Source organism: Oncorhynchus gorbuscha, linkage group LG19 (assembly GCF_021184085.1).
Source record: "Oncorhynchus gorbuscha isolate QuinsamMale2020 ecotype Even-year linkage group LG19, OgorEven_v1.0, whole genome shotgun sequence".
Classification (NCBI taxonomy): Eukaryota; Metazoa; Chordata; class Actinopteri; order Salmoniformes; family Salmonidae; genus Oncorhynchus; species Oncorhynchus gorbuscha.
This window is the reverse complement of record NC_060191.1, coordinates 7907152-7928749: the sequence shown is the minus strand read 5'-3', so window position 1 is coordinate 7928749 and position 21598 is coordinate 7907152. Positions and strand designations below refer to the sequence as shown.

The following is a 21598-nucleotide window of genomic DNA, read 5'->3' as shown; positions in this document are numbered from 1 at the left end:
CAGAACGGCATAGGCAAGATGCAGTAGATGGTATCGAGTACAGTATATACATATGAGATGAGTATGTAAACAAAGTGCCATAGTTTAAAGTGGCTTGTGATACATGTATTACATAAAGATGCAGTAGGTGATATAGAGTACAGTATATACATAAACATATGCGATGAATAATGTAGGGTTACATTATATTAAGTAGCATTGTTTAAAGTGGCTAGTGATATATTTTACATCAATTCCCATCATTTCCCATTATTAAAGTGGCTGGAGTTGAGTCAGTGTGCTGGCAGCAGCCACTCAATGTTAGTGGTGGCTGTTTAACAGTCTGATGGCCTTGAGATATAAGCTGTTTTTCAGTCTCTCGGTCCCAGCTTTGATGCACCTGTACTGACCTCGCCTTCTGGATGATAACGGGGTGAACAGGCAGTGGCTCGGGTGGTTGTTGTCCTTGATGATCTTTATGGCCTTCCTGTGACATTGGGTGGTGTAGGTGTCCTGGAGGGCAGGTAGTTTGCCCCCGGTGATGTGTTGTGCAGACCTCACTACCCTCTGGAGAGCCTTACGGTTGTGGGCGGAGCAGTTGCCGTACCAGGCGGTGATACAGCCCGACAGGATGCTCTCGATTGTGCATCTGTAGAAGTTTGTGAGTGCTTTTGGTGACAAGCTGAATTTCTTCAGCCTCCTGAGGTTGAAGAGGCGCTGCTGCACCTTCTTCACGATGCTGTCTGTGTGGGTGGACCAATTCAGTTTGTCTGTGATGTGTACGCCAAGGAACTTAAAACTTACTACCCTCTCCACTACTGTCCCATCGATGTGGATAGGGGGGTGTTCCCTCTGCTGTTTCCTGAAGTCCACAATCATCTCCTTTGTTTTGTTGATGTTGAGTGTGAGGTTATTTTCCTGACACCACACTCCGAGGACCCTCACCTCCTCCCTGTAGGCCGTCTCGTCGTTGTTGGTAATCAAGCCTACCACTGTGTCATCCGCAAACTTGATGATTGAGTTGGAGGCGTGCGTGGCCACGCAGTCGTGGGTGAACAGGGAGTACAGGAGAGGGCTCAGAACGCACCCTTGTGGGGCCCCGGTGTTGAGGATCAGCGGGGTGGAGATGTTGTTGCCTACCCTCACCGCCTGGGGGCGGCCCATCAGGAAGTCCAGTACCCAGTCCAGTACCCAGTTGCACAGGGTGGGGTCGAGACCCAGGGTCTCGAGCTTGATGACGAGCTTGGAGGGTACTATGGTGTTAAAAGCCGAGCTGTAGTCAATGAACAGCATTCTCACAGGTATTCCTCTTGTCCAGATGGGTTAGGGCAGTGTGCAGTGTGGTTGAGATTGCATCGTCTGTGGACCTATTTGGGCGGTAAGCAAATTGGAGTGGGTCTAGGGTGTCAGGTAGGGTGGAGGTGATATGGTCCTTGACTAGTCTCTCAAAGCACTTCATGATGACGGAAGTGAGTGCTACGGGGCGGTAGTCATTTAGCTCAGTTACCTTAGCTTTCTTGGGAATAGGAACAATGGTGGCCCTCTTGAAGCATGTGGGAACAGCAGACTGGAATAAGGATTGAATGAATATGTCCGTAAACACACCAGCCAGCTGGTCTGCGCATGCTCTGAGGGCGCGGCTGGGGATGTTGTCTGGGCCTGCAGCCTTGCGAGGGTTAACACGTTTAAATGTTTTACTCACCTCGGCTGCAGTGAAGGAGAGTCAGCATGTTTTGGTTGCGGGCCGTGTCAGTGGCACTGTATTGTCCTCAAAGCGGGCAAAAAAGTTATTTCGTCTGCCTGGGAGCAAGACATCCTGGTCCGTGACGGGGCTGGTTTTCTTTTTGTAATCCGTGATTGACTATAGACCCTGCCACATACCTCTTGTGTCTGAGCCATTGAATTGCGATTCTACTTTTTCTCTATACTGACGCTTAGCTTGTTTGATTGCCTTGCGGAGGGAATAGCTACACTGTTTGTATTCGGTCATGTTTCCGGTCACCTTGCCCTGATTAAAAGCAGTGGTTCCCGCTTTCAGTTTCACACGAATGCTGCCATCAATCCACGGTTTCTGGTTTGGGAATGTTTTAATCGTTGCTATGGGAACGACATCTTCAACGCACGTTCTAATGAACTCGCTCACCGAATCAGCGTTTTCGTCAATGTTGTTGTTGGACGCAATACGAAACATATCCCAGTCCACGTGATGGAAGCAGTCTTGGAGCGTGGAATCAGACCAGCATTTTTACAGACCTCAGCGCGGGAGCTTCTTGTTTTAGCTTCTGTCTGTAGGCAGGGAGCAACAAAATTGAGTCGTGGTCAGCATCATGAATCAACTGAATCAACTGATACTGGATAGCTCTATACCAGCATCATGAATCAACTGATACTGCACACCTCAATAACAATAACTTGAATCAACTGATACGGGATACCTCTATACCAATAACGTGAATCAATTGATACTGGATACCTCTATACCAGCATCATGAATCAACTGATACTGGACACCTCTATACCAATAACTTGAATCAACTGATACTGGATACCTCTATACCAATAACGTGAATCAATTGATACTGGATACCTCTATACCAGCATCATGAATCAACTGATACTGGATAGCTCTATACCAGCATCATGAATCAACTGATACTGGATAGCTCTATACCAGCATCATGAATCAACTGATACTGGATAGCTCTATACCAGCATCATGAATCAATACAGTCACTGCCCTACATGGATAAAATGCATCCAAGGTGGACTTTGTGCAGCAGGTTTTCATTGCAGCAGGTTTTTTTACATGTCCCAACAGGTGCTCACTGATGTTTTGACAAAACAAATCGATTAGTTTTTCTTCCAGGTAGGAGAACACCGCATTGATGACCCAGGCTTCACACACCCACTCCCTCTGCAGCTTCACACACACACACACACACACACACACACACACACACACACACACACACACACACACACACACACACACACACACACACACACACACACACACACACACACACACACACACACACACACACACACACACACACACACACACACACACACACTTTATCAGTCCATCTATCCCTTGACTCACACCTGCGAACACACAATCGAGTTTAGATTGTATTTGTGGTAGTAAATGGATTGAGATAACCGCCGGCATAGCCCACACCATGTATCAACTGTTTTGAGACCTGTATGCCTGTATAATACAATCCAGCATTATTATCATTACACCATTCCATTATAACTAGGTTGAGTTACCTCCATCTCATGAAAGGTACAGTCCTTTGTCCTATTGAAAAGCACTAGAGAAAGGCAATCCATTAGGTTTTGTTCTACCACTTCAATATAACTGGAGGTGTAGTGGCACTGCAGGCTCCCTGGTACAACCAGTGGTGTTCACTAAATAGCCCCTGATTGGAGTGACTCATCAGTGTGTCCTCAGTGTTCAAGAGCATAAACATAGCGAGACCGGGGTTACCGAGCGCCTCGAGATCTCACAAGGAATAACACTTGTCAAACAAAACAGGATGAAGCCAAGTGATGCTGAAGTGTGTCAGTGGAAGCAAACATTCTTAAAGGCTTTTCATTATAACCATTGAAATTACCACAAGGTGTACATCCTTGGGTTTGTAGCTTTGTGGCCATGTGATTGCATAAAGCCATAGGCCATTTCAATCCTTTTTTCATTAAAGAAAGTACAGTAGTTTACCATGAGGATTGGTGGTCAGCATGAGATCTGACTCTGAGTGATTCCTGAGGGGAAGAGGAGGAGGAGAGACGTGGAGGAGAGGAGAAGTGAAGCTGTGAGGTGAAACTGTAAATAATGATGGAGAAAGATGATGTCTCTGGACCACATGATGAGTACAGCTATTAGCCACAGTCTGTCATCTACTCAGGTAACAGCAGAGGTCTACTATCACTTTCAGTTCAAAATCTCATTTTTTGCAGTCTGAAATCAACCTCTCAGCCCTTCCTTGGTCTATTATTCTATTTCCGCTCTCTTCAATACAGATGTGATGGGACTTGGTAGGTCTTTAGTCAATATGAAGATGCACGGCTTCAGCTGACTTTCCAATGGTTTCACCACATTAGCTAATGATGCTCTAAGTAACCGATCTATTGACTGATTCCACTAAAAGCATTGCTCTGAAAAACCAGTTGGAACAAACTGAGCAGCGAAGCCACACTAGCAGACCCAACAGTGACATTGTGACATAACCTAGCCCCTGTGGTCAGAACTCAGAACACTGACTGACATGGAGCAAATGAGCAGCCAGTCAGCCGCCCGCTACCAAAACAACACGCTATTATACCCACAATGCCCTTCACCAGCCCACTCTCTCCTCTCAGGGCCAGGACCTCAGATAACCAGCTGGACCCTTATGAAGACCCGTATGGAACCAAATAATAAACTGCCCTTAATGTCTGTTTTTTTTGTTTCTAATTTACAAATCCCATTACAATAAAGGCTGTTTAATCGTGGGGTGATTTGGACATTCTTGGAATTTTTTCAATTAGACTTGGATGTTCTTTAGTCCTCCTCCCAACTTGAACCCTTTCAACATGACTCTCTCACCACATTAGGAAGGAAGTACAGCTCCAACTACCTATTCTCTCCTCCTATAACTGAAATTAGACTCATGAACCTCTCTATGTCTTTACCCAAGTGATCCCAGTGACCAGCCGTTTCCAATCCATCCAGAGATAATGGAACTCTCTGGGCTGTAACCATTGATGCTACTGCTGTAGGCCTGTATGCCACGGTAACATGGTCTTCCCACCAAACCTATTATCTCAGACTAGGACTGTGGTGTGATCATAACAACATACAGGAACTCAAGTCCTTCTGTTCACCTGACTTAGAATTCCTCACAATCAAATGTCGACCGCATTATCTACCAAGGGAATTCTCTTTAATTATAATCACAGCCGTATATATTCCCCCCCAAGCAGACACATAGATGGCCCTGGACAAACTTTATTTGACTCTATGTCAACTGGAAACCATATATCCTGAGGCTGCATTCATGGTAGCTGGAAACAAGACTCCCTAAATTCTATCAGCATATCGATTGCGCAACCAGGGCTGGTAAAACCCTGGATCAACTTCCGCGACGCATATAAGGCCCTCCCCTGCCCTCCTTTCGGAAAAGCTGACCACGACTCAATTTTGTTGCTCCCAGCCTACAGACAGAGACTAAAACAAGAAGCTCCCGCGCTCAGGTCTGTTCAATGCTGGTCCGACCAATCTGATTCCATGCTTCATGACTGCTTCTATCACGTGGATTGGGATATGTTTCGCATTTCGTCCAACAACAACATTGACGAATACGCTGATTCGGTGAGCGAGTTCATTAGAAAGTGCATTGACGATGTCGTACCCATAGCAACGATTAAAACATTCCCAAACCAGAAACCGTGAATTGATGGCAGCATTCGTGTGAAACTGAAAGCTCGAACCACTGCTTTTAATCAGGGCAAGGTGACCGGAAACATGACCGAATACAAATAGTGTAGCTATTCCCTCCGCAAGGCAATCAAACAAGCTAAGAATCAGTATAGAGACAAAGTAGAGTCGCAATTCAACGGCTTAGACACAAGAGGTATGTGGCAGCGTCTACAGTCAATCAGATTACAAAAAGAAAACCAGCCCCGTCGCGGACCAGGATGTCTTGCTCCCAGACAGACTAAATAACTTTTTGCCCACTTTGAGGACAATACAGTGCCACTGACACGGCCCGCAACCAAAACCTGCGGACTCTCCTTCACTGCAGCCGATGTGAGTAAAACATTTAAACCTGTTAACCCTCACAAGGCTGCCGGCCCAGACGGCATCCCCAGCCGCTTCCTCAAAGCATGCGCAGACAAGCTGGCTGGTGTGTTTACGGACATATTCAATCAATCCTTATCCCAGTCTGCTGTTCCCACATGCTTCAAGATGGCCACCATTGTCCCTGTTCCCAAGAAAGCTAAGGTAACTGAGCTAAACGACTACCGCCCCGTAGCACTCACTTCCGTCATCATGAAGTGCTTTGAGAGACTAGTCAAGGACCATATCACCTCCACCCTACCTGACACCCTAGACCCACTCCAATTTGCTTACCGCCCAAATAGGTCCACAGACGACGCAATTGCAACCACACTGCACACTGCCCTAACCCATCAGGACAAGAGGAATACCTATGTGACAATGCTGTTCATAGACTACAGCTCAGCATTTAACACCATAGTACCCTCCAAACTCATCATCAAGCTCAAGACCCTGGGTCTCGACCCCGCCCTGTGCAACTGGGTACTGGACTTCCTGACGGGCCACGCCCAGGTGGTGAGGGTAGGTAACAACATCTCCACCCTGCTGATCCTCAACACTGGGGCCCCACAAGGGTGCGTTCTGAGACCTCTCCTGTACTCCCTGTTCACCCATGACTGCTTGGCCATGCACGCCTCCAACTCCATCATCAAGTTTGCGGACGACACTACAGTGGTAGGCTTGATTACCAACAACGACGAGACGGCCTACAGGGAGGAGGTGAGGGCCCTCGGAGTGTGCTGTCAGGAAAATAACCTCACACTCAACATCAACAAAACAAAGGAGATGATTATGGACTTCAGGAAACAGCAGAGGGAGCACCCCCCTATCCACATCGACGGGACAGTAGTGGAGAGGGTAGTAAGTTTTAAGTTCCTCGGCGTACACATCACGCACAAACTGAATTGGTCCACCCACACCGACAGCGTTGTGAAGAAGGGTAGAGGTCTGCCCAATGCATCACCGGGGGCACACTACCTACCCTCCAGAACACCTACACCACCCGATGTCACAGGAAGGCCATAAAGATCATCAAGGACAACAACCACCCGAGCCACTGCCTGTTCACTCCGCTATCATCCAGAAGGCGAGGTCAGTACAGGTGCATCAAAGCAGGGACCGAGAGACTGAAAAACAGCTTCCATCTCAAAGCCATCAGACTGTTAAACAGCCACCACTAACATTGAGTGGCTGCTGCCAACACACTGACTCAACTCCAGCCACTTTAATAATGGGAATTGATGTAAAAATATATCACTAGCCACTTTAAACAATGCTACTTAATATAATGTTTACATACCCTACATTACTCATCTCATATGTTTTTGTATATACTGTACTCTATATCATCTACTGCATCTTTATGTAATACATGTATCACTAGCCACTTTAAACCATGCCACTTTGTTTACATACCCTACATTACTCATCTCATATGTATATACTGTACTCGATATCATCTACTGCATCTTGCCTATGCCGTTCTGTACCAATACTCATTGATATATCTTTATGTACATATTCTTTATCCCTTTACACTTGTGTGTATAAGGTAGTAGTTGTGGAATTGTTAGGTTAGATTACTCGTTGGTTATTACTGCATTGTCGGAACTAGAAGCACAAGCATTTCGCTACACTCGCATTAACATCTGCTAACCATGTATATGTGACAAATAAAATTTGATTTGATTTGACTTGTCACATGAGCACTAAACCGTGTTTAATATTATTCTAAAACCTGATTAAACTGATTAGATACTGAACTGTTCTATGAATGAATTGTAACAGAGAGAACCACTGCTTATAGTCCTTTATACACCTATTATACTACTGCAAGTCTGAAGGACACACTGCCCTGTTTCTCTTTAACAGCATATCAACCCCTTTTACACAGACACAGGCACACAGACACACACGAGACAGAGACAGTCATAGACACACACGAACACACAGGCACACACACACCCCAAAGACCATCCCCTATCTAATTGTAATGACCACATTAACAGAGAAGGCTATTAGCAGCCTTCACTTTACTTTACGGTAGATGGACCACACAACCCAGGCAGGAGGGAGCAGCATGTCACCGGGTGGTGCACCCTAATGCCCATCCCCCAATTCACGCCTCCCTCTAGTCTCTCCCTGAGCACGACATGCCAGCCAGGAGCTGACAGCCAGCTATACAAACATGCCCATTCCTTCTGCTCCATTAGGCAATGAGGAGCTGGGCTTTTATATGGGCCGATGGGCTGGACGGCCTCGCATCGCGCTGGTGCCACTGGCAAACAGGAGGCAGCAGGCAGGAGGTTGGTGCTGCAGTGCAGTGCAGTACAGTACAGAGAGAGATTACACAAAGCCTAATATTAAAGGGTAGAGCAATTAGTGTCCACCTCATCAAGTCAAACTGTAGGATCTTCTGTGCTGTTAGGTTTAATTCCTCTGTAGCTCTTACACTAGTTATCTCTGTACTGTGTAGCTCTTATGTCCCTTACCAGATTAGGTCATTTATTGTGATCAAACCTGGTGAAGACAGGGATTGAGACATTGCTAGATTACATACAAACCTGGGACCATCTACAACGTGTTTAGACTGGATGTTAAGACATTCTTTTAATTTCACATTTCATTGTGTGTGTGCCAACTACACTGGAGCCCAGTGAATGAACAAACAACATCACCCCCTGTGAAGCTTTAATTAACTGTACAAACTAGAGTGCTGATCGTTAGATCGACTGGCTAATCATGAGTTGTATGCTGCAGGGTTTGGGTTGGTGTCCCTCATGTGAACCCTTTAACATTAGTGAAGCAGTGATTCATACAGCTGGTGGCTGGCTGTCTGTGGGTCTCAGCTGGAGAGGTTAGAGCAGTGCTATTCAAACTTTTTCAGCAGGGACCCCATTTATTCAGACAGAATTTCTGGGGACCCCATTTATTCAGACAGAATTTCTAAGGACCCCATTTATTCAGACCCCACTGCACTTCTCCAGTGGAAATTCAGTGTAGAACATATAAATAAGACGAGTAGAGAGTGAAAATTCAGTGTAGAACATTGAGATAAGAGGAGTAGAGATTCAGTGTAGAACATTGAGATAAGAGGAGTTGAGATTCCATGTAGAACATTGAAATAAGAGGAGTAGAGAGTGGAGATTCAGTGTAGAACATTGAGATAAGAGGAATGGAGAGTGGAGATTCAGTATAGTACAATGAGATAAGAGGGGTAGAGTGGAGATTCAGTGTAGAACACTGAGATAAGAGGAGTGGAGATTCAGTGTAGAACATTGAGATGAGAGGAGTAGAGAGTGGAGATTCAGTGCAGAACATTGAGATAAGAGGAATGGAGAGTGGAGATTCAGTATAGTACAATGAGATAAGAGGAATGGAGAGTGGAGATTCAGTATAGAACAATGAGATAAGAGGGGTAGAGAGTGGAGATTCAGTGTAGAACAATGAGATAAGAGGAATGGAGAGTGGAGATTCAGTGTAGAACAATGAGATAAGAGGAATGGAGAGTGGAGATTCAGTGTAGAACAATGAGATAAGAGGAATGGAGAGTGGAGATTCAGTGTAGAACAATGAGATAAGAGGAATGGAGAGTGGAGATTCAGTGTAGAACAATGAGATAAGAGGAATGGAGAGTGGAGATTCAGTGTAGAACAATGAGATAAGAGGAATGGAGAGTGGAGATTCAGTGTAGAACAATGAGATAAGAGGAATGGAGAGTGGAGATTCAGTGTAGAACAATGAGATAAGAGGAATGGAGAGTGGAGATTCAGTGTAGAACATTGAGATAAGAGGAATGGATAGTAGAGATTCAGTGTAGAACATTGAGATAAGAGGAATGGAAAGTGGAGACTCAGTGTAGAACAATGAGATAAGAGGATTATTATTATTATTATATTAGGAATGGAGAGTGGAGATTCAGTGTAGAACATTGAGATAAGAGGAATGGAGAGTGGAGATTCAGTGCAGAACATTGAGATAAGAGGAATGGAGAGTGGAGATTTCTCCAAGAGAAAGGATTAGGTAAGGCTATATCATATTCATCCTACATCTGAAAGTGAGAAGAATGTGTTTTATTCTAACCACTTGACCAGACCAAACCTGGGGCCCTGGTTAGAAACTCTAATACTACTACTACTATCACCACCTGTCACAACCTGACCATAGAGAGCCCTTAGTTCTCTATGGTGTAGTAGATCAGGGCGTGACTACGGGGTGATCTAGTATAGATATTTCTATGTGGGTGCTAATATGGTCCCCAATTAGAGGCAGCTGTTTATCGTTGCCTCTGATTGGGGATCATATTTAGGTAGGTTGTTTTCCCACCTGCATTTGTGGAATATTATTTTGTGTTTTGTGCATGTGCACCACATAGTCACGTTTCGTTGTTAGTTTATTGATTTATTGTTTTGTTCTTGCTAAGTCACTTTATAATAAATATGTGGAACTCAACATCTACTGCGCCTTGGTCCATCTCTCCTCACGTACGTGACACCACCAGACCAAACCTGGGGCCCTGGTTATATTTCTACTACTAATACTATCACCATCAGACCAAACCTGGGGCTCTGGTTATATTTCTACTACTAATACTATCACCATCAGACCAAACCTGGGGCCCTGGTTATATTTCTACTACTAATACTATCACCATCAGACCAAACCTGGGGCCCTGGTTATATTTCTACTACTAATACTATCACCATCAGACCAAACCTGGGGCCCTGGTTATATTTCTACTACTAATACTATCACCATCAGACCAAACCTGGGGCCCTGGTTATATTTCTACTACTAATACTATCACCATCAGACCAAACCTGGGGCCCTGGTTATATTTCTACTACTAATACTATCACCATCAGACCAAACCTGGGGCCCTGGTTATATTTCTACTACTAATACTATCACCATCAGACCAAACCTGGGCCCTGGTTATATTTCTACTACTAATACTATCACCATCAGACCAAACCTGGGGCCCTGGTTATATTTCTACTACTAATACTATCACCATCAGACCAAACCTGGGGCCCTGGTTATATTTCTACTACTAATACTATCACCATCAGACCAAACCTGGGGCCCTGGTTATATTTCTACTACTACTACTATCACCATCAGACCAAACCTGGGCCCTGGTTATATTTCTACTACTAATACTATCACCATCAGACCAAACCTCTACTACTACCATCACCATCAGACCAAACCTGGGGCCCTGGTTATATTTCTACTACTAATACTATCACCATCAGACCAAACCTGGGGCCCTGGTTATATTTCTACTACTAATACTATCACCATCAGACCAAACCTGGGGCCCTGGTTATATTTCTACTACACCATCAGACCAATACTATCACCATCAGACCAAACCTTGGGCCCTGGTTATATTTCTACTACTACTACTATCACCATCAGACCAAACCTGGGGCCCTGGTTATATTTCTACTACTAATACTATCACCATCAGACCAAACCTGGGGCCCTGGTTATATTTCTACTACTAATACTATCACCATCAGACCAAACCTGGGGCCCTGGTTATATTTCTACTACTACTACTAATACTATCACCATCAGACCAAACCTGGGGCCCTGGTTATATTTCTACTACTAATACTATCACCATCAGACCAAACCTGGGGCCCTGGTTATATTTCTTTAATACTATCACCATCAGACCAAACCTGGGGCCCTGGTTATATTTCTACTACTCACTATCACCATCAGACCAAACCTGGGGCCCTGGTTATATTTCTACTACTACTACTATCACCATCAGACCAAACCTGGGGCCCTGGTTATATTTCTACTACTAATACTATCACCATCAGACTGGGGCCCTGGTTATATTTCTACTACTAATCAGACCAAACCTGGGGCCCTGGTTATATTTCTACTACTAATACTATCACCATCAGACCAAACCTGGGGCCCTGGTTATATTTCTACTACTAATACTATCACCATCAGACCAAACCTAATACCATCACCATCAGACCAAACCTGGGCCCTGGTTATATTTCTACTACTACTACTATCACCATCAGACCAAACCTGGGGCCCTGGTTATATTTCTACTACACCATCAGACCAAACCTGGGGCCCTGGTTATATTTCTACTACTACTACTATCACCATCAGACCAAACCTGGGGCCCTGGTTATATTTCTACTACTATACTATCACCATCAGACCAAACCTGGGGCCCTGGTTATATTTCTACTACTACTACTATCACCATCAGACCAAACCTGGGGCCCTGGTTATATTTCTACTACTACTATCACCATCAGACCAAACCTGGGGCCCTGGTTATATTTCTACTACTAATACTATCACCATCAGACCAAACCTGGGGCCCTGGTTATATTTCTACTACTAATACTATCACCATCAGACCAAACCTGGGGCCCTGGTTATATTTCTACTACTAATACTATCACCATCAGACCAAACCTTGGGCCCTGGTTATATTTCTACTACTACTACTATCACCATCAGACCAAACCTGGGGCCCTGGTTATATTTCTACTACTAATACTATCACCATCAGACCAAACCTGGGGTCCTGGTTATATTTCTACTACTAATACTATCACCATCAGACCAAACCTGGGGCCCTGGTTATATTTCTACTACTACTACTATCACCATCAGACCAAACCTGGGGCCCTGGTTATATTTCTACTACTACTACTATCACCATCAGACCAAACCTGGGGCCCTGGTTATATTTCTACTACTAATACTATCACCATCAGACCAAACCTGGGGCCCTGGTTATATTTCTACTACTAATACTATCACCATCAGACCAAACCTGGGGCCCTGGTTATATTTCTACTACTACTACTATCACCATCAGACCAAACCTGGGGCCCTGGTTATATTTCTACTACTAATACTATCACCATCAGACCAAACCTGGGGCCCTGGTTATATTTCTACTACTACTACTATCACCATCAGACCAAACCTGGGGTCCTGGTTATATTTCTACTACTAATACTATCACCATCAGACCAAACCTGGGGCCCTGGTTATATTTCTACTACTAATACTATCACCATCAGACCAAACCTGGGGCCCTGGTTATATTTCTACTACTAATACTATCACCATCAGACCAAACCTGGGGCCCTGGTTATATTTCTACTACTAATACTATCACCATCAGACCAAACCTGGGGCCCTGGTTATATTTCTACTACTAATACTATCACCATCAGACCAAACCTGGGGCCCTGGTTATATTTCTACTACTAATACTATCACCATCAGACCAAACCTGGTGCCCTGGTTATAAACTCTAATACTACTACTACTATCACCACCACACCAAACCTGGTGCCCTGGTTATATTTCTACTACTAATACTATCACCATCAGACCAAACCTGGTGCCCTGATTATAAACTCTAATACTACTACTACTATCACCACCACACCAAACCTGGTGCTCTGGTTATATTTCTACTACTAATACTATCACCATCAGACCAAACCTGGTGCCCTGATTATAAACTCTAATACTACTACTACTATCACCACCACACCAAACCTGGTGCCCTGATTATAAACTCTAATACTACTACTATTATCACCACCACACCAAACCTGGTGCCCTGGTTATAAACTCTAATACTACTACTACTATAACCACCATGTCTGGTGGTGATAGTACATGGTGGTGATAGTAATAGTAGTATTAGCGTATTAGAGCCTGTCAACTATGTTAGAAGGATCAGTTAATGCTACAGCATCCATACAATCTAAAATAAAAGCATTGATCCCAAAATGGATCCAAAAGAATGAAGCCTTGGTCTTAACTACATGTCACTGTATACATGTCAAACCACGTGCCAACCTAGTTACAGTACATAACACTGTCAGAAGTGAGAGGTACAAGGGTACATGGTTACATGTCAGTTGTTATGACAGCATTGTGCAGGCATTACACAGTGCATTCAGAAAGTATTCAGACCACTTGACTTTTTCCACATTTTGTTACGTTACAGCCTAATTCCAAAATTGATTTTTTTAAATGTAATCCCAATCTACACTCAATATCCCACAATGACAAAGTGTAAACAGGTTTTTAGACATTTTATAAAATTTATTAAAACGTATATATAACTGTGGCTTGCGAAAGTATTCACCCCCCTTGGCATTTTTCCTGTTTTGTTGCCTTAGAACCTGGAAATAAAATGTATTTTGTGTGGTTTGTTTCATTTGATTTACACAACATGCCTATCACCTTGAAGATGCAAAGTATGTTTTATTGTGTAACAAACAAGAAATAAGACAAAACAACAGAAAAGTTGAGCATGCATAACTATTCACCCCCCCCCCCCCCCCCCCCCAAAGTCAATACTTTGTAGAGCCACCTTTTGCAGGAATTACAGCTGCAAGTCTCTTGGGGTATGTCTCTAAAAGCTTGGCACATCTAGACACTAGGATTTTTGCCCATCCTTCAAGGTAAAACTGCCCCAGCTGCTTCAAGTTGGATGGGTTCTGCTGGTATACAGCAATCTTTAAGTCATACCACAGATTCTCAATTGGATTGAGGTCTGGGCTTTGACTAGGCAATTCTAAGACATTTAAATGTTTAAATCATTCGAGTGTTGCATTAGCAGTATGCTTAGGGTCATTGTCCTGCTGGAAGATGAACCTTCATCACAGTCTCAAATCTCTGGAAGACTAAAACAGATTTCCCTGGATGGATCATGGATCATCACTGGAGGCTTTGTGCCATGGATCATCACTGGAGGCTTCGTGCCATGGATCATCACTGGAGGCTTCTTGCCATGGATCATCACTGGAGGCTTCGTGCCATGGATCATCACTGGAGGCTTCTTGCCATGGATCATCACTGGAGGCTTCATGCCATGGATCATCACTGGAGTTGAGAGACACACAGGAGGCCTGGCTATGGGAGCAGGAGGCCTGGCTCTGGGAGCAGGCACAGGACTCACCAGGCTGGAGAGACATACAGGAGGCTTAGTTCTGGGCGCAGGCACAGGACTCACCAGGCTTTGTCCTTGGCAGAGGCAACGGATACACTGGGCCGTGGAGGCGCACTGGAGGTCTTGAGCTTAGAGCTGGCACAACCCGTTCTGGCTGGATGCTCACCCTAGCCCGGCAGATGCGGGGAGCTGGGATGTAGCGCACCGGGCTGTGAACGGGCTTCCTTGCTAACCGTGTACGTCTCGCCGACTCCCTTCTCCGCTCAATTGAATCACATGCGGGCTCTGGCGCTCTCCCTGGATCGTTCGAGCACCTCTCTACCTCTCTACCTCTACCTGTCTCATACTCCTGCCCATGCTGCTTGGTCCTTTTGCAGTGGGAAGTTCTGTCACAGCCGTTGAAAGAAGAGGACCAAGGCGCAGCTTGGTGAGCGTACATTTTATTTTTATTAGAAAAGGCCCCGAACAAAACAATAAACACTACAAAACAAATTGTGAAGCTAAAGGCTATGTGCCATAAACAAAGTCAACTTCCCACAAAGACAGGTGGGAAAAAGGGCTAACTAAGTATGGTTCTCAATCAGAGACAACGATAGACAGCTGTCCCTGAATGAGAAACCTACCCGGCCAAAACATATAAATATAAATAATAGAACATAGAATACCCACCCCAAATCACACCCTGACCAAACCAAAATATAGATATAAACAGGATCTCTAAGGTCAGGGCGTGACAAAAGGTGTTTGCTTATTTTTTTTCTTTAAGCAATGGCTTTTTTTCTGGCCACTCATCCATAATGCCCAGCACTGTGGAGTGTACGACTTAAAGTGGTCCTATGGACAGATACTCCAATCTCCGCTCTGGAGCTTTGCAGTTCCTTCAGGGTTACCTTTGGTCTCCTTGTTGCCTCTCTGATTAATGCCCTACTTGCCTGGTCTGGGAGTTTTGGTGGGCTGCCCTCTCTTGGCAGGTTTGTTGTGGTGCCATATTATTTAACATTTTTAATAATAGTTTTAATGGTGCTCCGTAAGATGTTCAAAGTTTCTGATATTTTTTATAACTCAACCCTGATCTGTACTTCTCCACAACTTTATCCCTTGGTGGGATAAAGTTGTGGTGCCCATGGTGCCCATTTCTTCGTGGTGTTGCAGACTCTGGGGCCTTTCAGAACAGGTGTATGTATACTGAGATCATGTGACACTTAGATTGCACACAGTTGGACTTTATTTAATTATGGGACTTCTGAAGGTAATTGGTTGCACCAGATCTTATTTAGGGGCTTTACAAAGGGGGTGAATACATATGCACGCACCACTTTTCAGTTTTTTTTTTTTTTTCTATTTTTTGAAACAAGTAATTTTTTTCATTACACTTCACCAATTTGGAATATTTTGTGTATGTCCGTTACATGAAATCCAAATAAAAATAAATTTAAATTACAGGTTGTAATGCAACAAAATAGAAAAAACACCAAGGGGGATGAATATTTTGCAAGGAACTGTATATACCTTATTTACATAAGTATTCAGACCCTTTGCTATGAGACTCGAAATTCAGCTCAGGGGCATCCTGTTTCCATTGATCATCCTTGAGATGTTTCTACAACTACATTGGAGTTCGCCTGTGGTAAATTCAATTGATTGGACATGATTTGGAAAGGCACACACCTGTCTACATAAGGTCCCACAGTTGACAGTGCATATCAGAGCAAACACCAAGTCATGAGGTTGAAGGAATTGTCCGTAGAGCTCCGAGATAGGATTGTGTCGAGGCACAGATCTGGGGAAGGGTACCAAAAAATGTCTGCAGCATTGAAGGTCCCCAAGAAGACAGTGGCCTCCATCATTCTTAAATGGAAGAAGTTTGGAACCACTAAGACTCTTCCTAGTGCTGGCCACACAGCCAAAACTGAGCAATCGGGGGAGATGAGCCTTGGTCAGTTAGGTGACTCTGACAGAGCTCTAAAGTTCCTCTGTGGAGATGGGAGAAGCTTCCAGAAGTACAACCATCTCTGCAGCACTCCACCAATCAGGTCTTCATGGTAGAGTGGCCAGACGGAAGCCACTCCTCAGTAAAAGGCACATGACAGCTCGCTTGGAGTTTCCCAAACGGCACCTAGAGGACTCTCAGACCATGAGAAACAAGATTCTCTGGTCTGATGGAACCAAAATTGATCTATTTGGTCTGAATACCAAGTGTCATGTTTGGAGGAAACCTGGCACTATCCCTACGGTTAAGCATGGTGGTGGCAGCATCATGCTGTGGGGATGTTTTTCAGCAGCAGGAACTGGGAGACTAGTCAGGATTGAGGGAAAGATGAATGAAGCAAAGTACAGAGAGATCCTTGATGAAAACCTTCTCCAGAGCACTTAGGACCTCAGACTGGGGCAAAGGTTCACCTTCCAACAGGAGAATGACTCTAACCACATAGCGAAGACAACACAAGAGTGTTCTGGCCTGGTTTAGATCTTATCTGTCGGAAAGATATCAGTTTGTCTCTGTGAATGGTTAGTCCTCTGACAAATCAACTGTAGATTTCTGTGTTCCTTAAGGTTCCGTTTTAGGACCACTATTGTTTTCACTATATATTTTACCTCTTGGGGATGTTATTCGAAAACATAATGTTAACTTTCACTGCTATGCGGATGACACACAGCTGTACATTTCAATGAAACATGGTGAAGCCCCAAAATTGCCCTCGCTAGAAGCATGTGTTTCAGACGTAAGGAAGTGGATGGCTGCAAACTTTCTACTATTAAACTCGGACAAAACAGAGATGCTTGTTCTAGGTCCCAAGAAACAAAGAGATCTTCTGTTGAATCTGACAATTAATCTTAATGGTTGTACAGTCGTCTCAAATAAAACTGTGAAGGACCTCGGCGTTACTCTGGACCCTGATCTCTCTTTTGAAGAACATATCAAGACCATTTCAAGGACAGCTTTTTTCCATCTACGTAACATTGCAAAAATCAGAAACGTTCTGTCCAAAAATGATGCAGAAAAATTAATCCATGCTTTTGTCACTTCTAGGTTAGACTACTGCAATGCTCTACTTTCCGGCTACCCAGATAAAGAACTAAATAAACTTCAGTTAGTGCTAAATACGGCTGCTAGAATCTTGACTAGAACCAAAAAAATGTATCATATTACTCCAGTGCTAGCCTCCATACACTGGCTTCCTGTTAAGGCAAGGGCTGATTTCAAGGTTTTACTGCTAACCTACAAAGCATTACATGGGCTTGCTCCTACCTATCTCTCTGATTTGGTCCTGCCGTATATACCTACACGTACGCTACGGTCACAAGACGCAGGCCTCCAAATTGTCCCTAGAATTTCTAAGCAAACAGCTGGAGGCAGGGCTTTCTCCTATAGAGCTCCATTTTTATGGAACGGTCTGCCTAACCATGTCAGAGACGCAAACTCGGTCTCAACCTTTAAGTCTTTACTGAAGACTCATCTCTTCAGTGGGTCATATGATTGAGTGTCGTCTGGCCCAGGAGTGGGAAGGTGAACGGAAAGGCTCTGGAGCAACGAACCGCCCTTGCTGTCTCTGCCTGGCCGGTTCCCCTCTTTCCACTGGGATTCTCTGCCTCTAACCCTATTACAGTGGCTGAGTCACTGGCTTACTGGGGCTCTTTCATACTGTCCCTGGCAGGGGTGCGTCACTTGTGTGGGTTGAGTCACTGATGTGATCTTCCTGTCTGGGTTGGCACCCCCCCCCCCTGGGTTGTGCCGTGGCGGAGATCTTTGTGGGCTATACTCAGGCTTGTCTCAGGATGGTAAGTTGGTGGTTGAAGATTTCCCTCTGGTGGTGTGGGGGCTGTGCTTTGGCAAAGTGGGTGAGGTTATATCCTTCCTGTTTGGCCCTGTCCGGGGGTGTCCTCGGGTGGGGCCACAGTGTCTCCTGACCCCTCCTGTCTCAGCCTCCAGTATTTATGCTGCAGTAGTTTGTGTCGGGGGGCTAGGGTCCGTTTGTTATATCTGGAATACTTCTCCTGTCCTATTCGGTGCCCTGTGTGAATTTAAGTGTGCTCTCTCTAATTCTCTCTTTCTCTCTTTCTTTCTCTCTCTTGGAGGACCTGAGCCCTAGGACCATGCCTCAGGGCTACCTGACATGATGACTCCTTGCTGTCCCCAGTCCACCTGGCCGTGCTGCTGCTCCAGTTTCAACTGTTCTGCCTTATTATTATTGGACCATGCAGGTCATTTATGAACATTTGAACATCTTGGCCATGTTCTGTTATAATCTCCACCCGGCACAGCCAGAAGAGGACTGGCCACCCCACATAGCCTGGTTCCCCTCTAGGTTTCTCCCTAGGTTTTGGCCTTTCTAGGGAGTTTTTCCTAGCCACCGTGCTTCTACACCTGCATTGCTTGCTGTTTGTGGTTTTAGACTGGGTTTCTGTACAGCACTTTGAGATATCAGCTGATGTACGAAGGGCTATATAAATAAATTTGATTTGATTTTGATTTGATTTGAAGACTCAAGGCTGTAATTAATCGCTGCCAAAGATGCTTCAACAAAGTACTGAGTAAAGGGTCTGAATACTTATGTAAATGTTTATTTTTATTTTTTTATATGCTAACATTTATAAAAACCTGTTTTTGCTTTGTCATTATGGGGTATTGTGTGTAGATTAATGAGGGGGGGGAACAATTTAGCCAATTTTAGAATAAGGGTGTAACTTAACAAATGTGGAAACATTCCATGGGTCTGAATACTTTACGAATGCACTGTACATATAGGTATTATGACATTCCTTTTGCAACACACTGAAGCTCACTCCTCCTGTCCTCTCCAGCCTATTCTGGAGCAGAGAAAGGAAGTTATGTTATCTCTGTGCTTCTGCAGTAATGGTATTATTTAGTCATCTTAATTCTCCTGGGCTGACCAACAGTGTGAACAATGCAGGGCCTTACTAAGCCCATCAGAGTGGTCACACAAAGCAGAGGTCTTTTCCTGCTCCACAGACCCTACAGGCTCCTCTATCCCTCCCCCTCGTTCCTTCTGCATCCCTCCTCCATCTATTTATCCATCCTCCCTCTCTTTTTCTGCCTATTCCTCTGCCCCTTTCTCTCTTCCTATCTCCTTCATCCTTTCTCACTCTCTCCCTCCCCTTATTCCCGCCCCTCTCTCCTTGTCTCCCCTCCATCGCTCCCTCACTCTATCATCTCTCTCTCCCTACCTCTCCCTCCCTCCTCCTCTCTCAGTGGCGGGAGAGATTTGTGCGTGTAATGGCGTTATTCACAGTTCATTGGTCTGTTTGAAGGGACTATCTTGATTGAGCGTTTCCCAGTGCAGGGCAGGGCAGGGTGGATGGGGGACTGTATAAAGATGTGTTGGGAGCCTGTGGAGATGGATGGGCTATGGGAACATGGACACACAGTAGGAGGCTGCCATGTTTGTCAAGCCTATAATCTAAAGACAACATTGTAAACTGGAAACAATGGCACACACAAGAGGGAAACTGACACTATGGACACTCAGAAGAATACAGGAGAGATTTTAGCTCTTTTAGAGGCTCAGTCTGTTGGAAATATTGGACATAGAAACAGTAGGCTAGCACAATGAGTGAAATTGATAGTAAACTGTACACTGGAAAGCAAGTGGATAAGCCTCAGTGCTAGCCAGACAGCGAGAAACAGAATCTGTCATGCTCTCTCTCTCTCTCTCTCTCTCTCTCTCTCTCTCTCCCCCTCTCTCTCCCTCTCCCTCTCTCCACATTCTGGTCGTCATTTTTCTCTCACTCTAATAAATGCATGCACTGACAAAGAACACAAAACTGCTCTGAGAAGCAAAAATACACATCACTAATTAGTCCAAATTAACCCCAGGCAGACTTACAGTAGGACGTACACACATCACACACACAACACTTAAAACCAGTTCCTACTCTCACACCACTCTGATTCTGCTGCACCTCTTACACGCATGCACGCACGCACGCACGCACACACACACACACACACAAAGTGCCTCCAGCTGAGGCAGCAAAGGCAACCAGAGTCGTATCGGTTTGAAGGCAGGGTAAAACCAACGCTGCAGAAAAATGCTATGGCTGGGAAACAGAGCATGATATTAACTAAGTACGGACAGACGATACATACATGTACATATAAACAGTCACACACAACACAGGTAAAGAAGAGTCCTACTTACAGAATGAGTCAGACGATATCAGAAGCGGTGTACCATATATGTGTGTAGTAGCCAGTCAGCACAGCCCTCGACAGGCATGGAGATAGAATCCACTGTTGGGGGGGGGGGACTTGTGGGGCTGCCACAGCGTTCCGGATTGTCTCCGTGTAGGGGTGGGGGGCTGAGAGAGAGAGGACAAGACGGAAGATTCCGGTACTTGGACTGTGATAGCTGGGCAACAATATTCCTTTTGGAGGTGAGGAGAAAAAGCAACAAATGAGGATAGAAAAAAATCTTCAGACACCCTCAACAAAAGTAGAGCGTAAAAGACAGAAGGAGGAAAAGAAAAGGTGTTGTGCTGTCTTCTTCCCTGTCTTTATCTCTCCCCCTCTCCTCAGTAGAGCTATAGGCGTGGAAGGAGCCTCTTCGTCAAATAAAACACGAGGGTTGAAAAAATGAGTCTGTTTCAATCCAAACGGGCCCCCCTCCTTCCCTTTCTCTCTCTCCTTCCCTCGTTTCCTTCCCTGGCAGAAGGCCTCGACGGCTCCGAGTACCGCTGTCTAAATCCAATACCTCTCCCAGAAGAAGAGGGGAAACAGAAGAGAGAATTACAAGCAGAGGGAGAGGATTTCAGACACCTGTTCTCTATCCCTCTCCTTTTCACTGTCTACTTTTCTCTTT

The 21598-nt window shown here is 44.8% G+C and overlaps 1 protein-coding gene across 7 annotated transcripts in view; it reads right to left on the bottom strand.

Annotated features, from left to right (window-relative positions):
- grik5 (glutamate receptor, ionotropic, kainate 5) overlaps positions 1 to 21598 on the bottom strand; it is a 154056-nt gene that overhangs the window by 115343 nt on the left and 17115 nt on the right. For 6 of the 7 annotated variants that reach the window (XR_006833614.1, XM_046314671.1, XM_046314670.1 and 3 more), the window contains one exon: positions 20939 to 21598. This exon is cut by the window's right edge. The exons of the other annotated variant lie outside the window; for it this stretch is intronic. The gene's annotated coding sequence lies outside the window, so the exon portion shown is untranslated. The remainder of the gene's footprint in view (positions 1 to 20938) is intronic. 7 annotated transcript variants of the gene reach the window in all.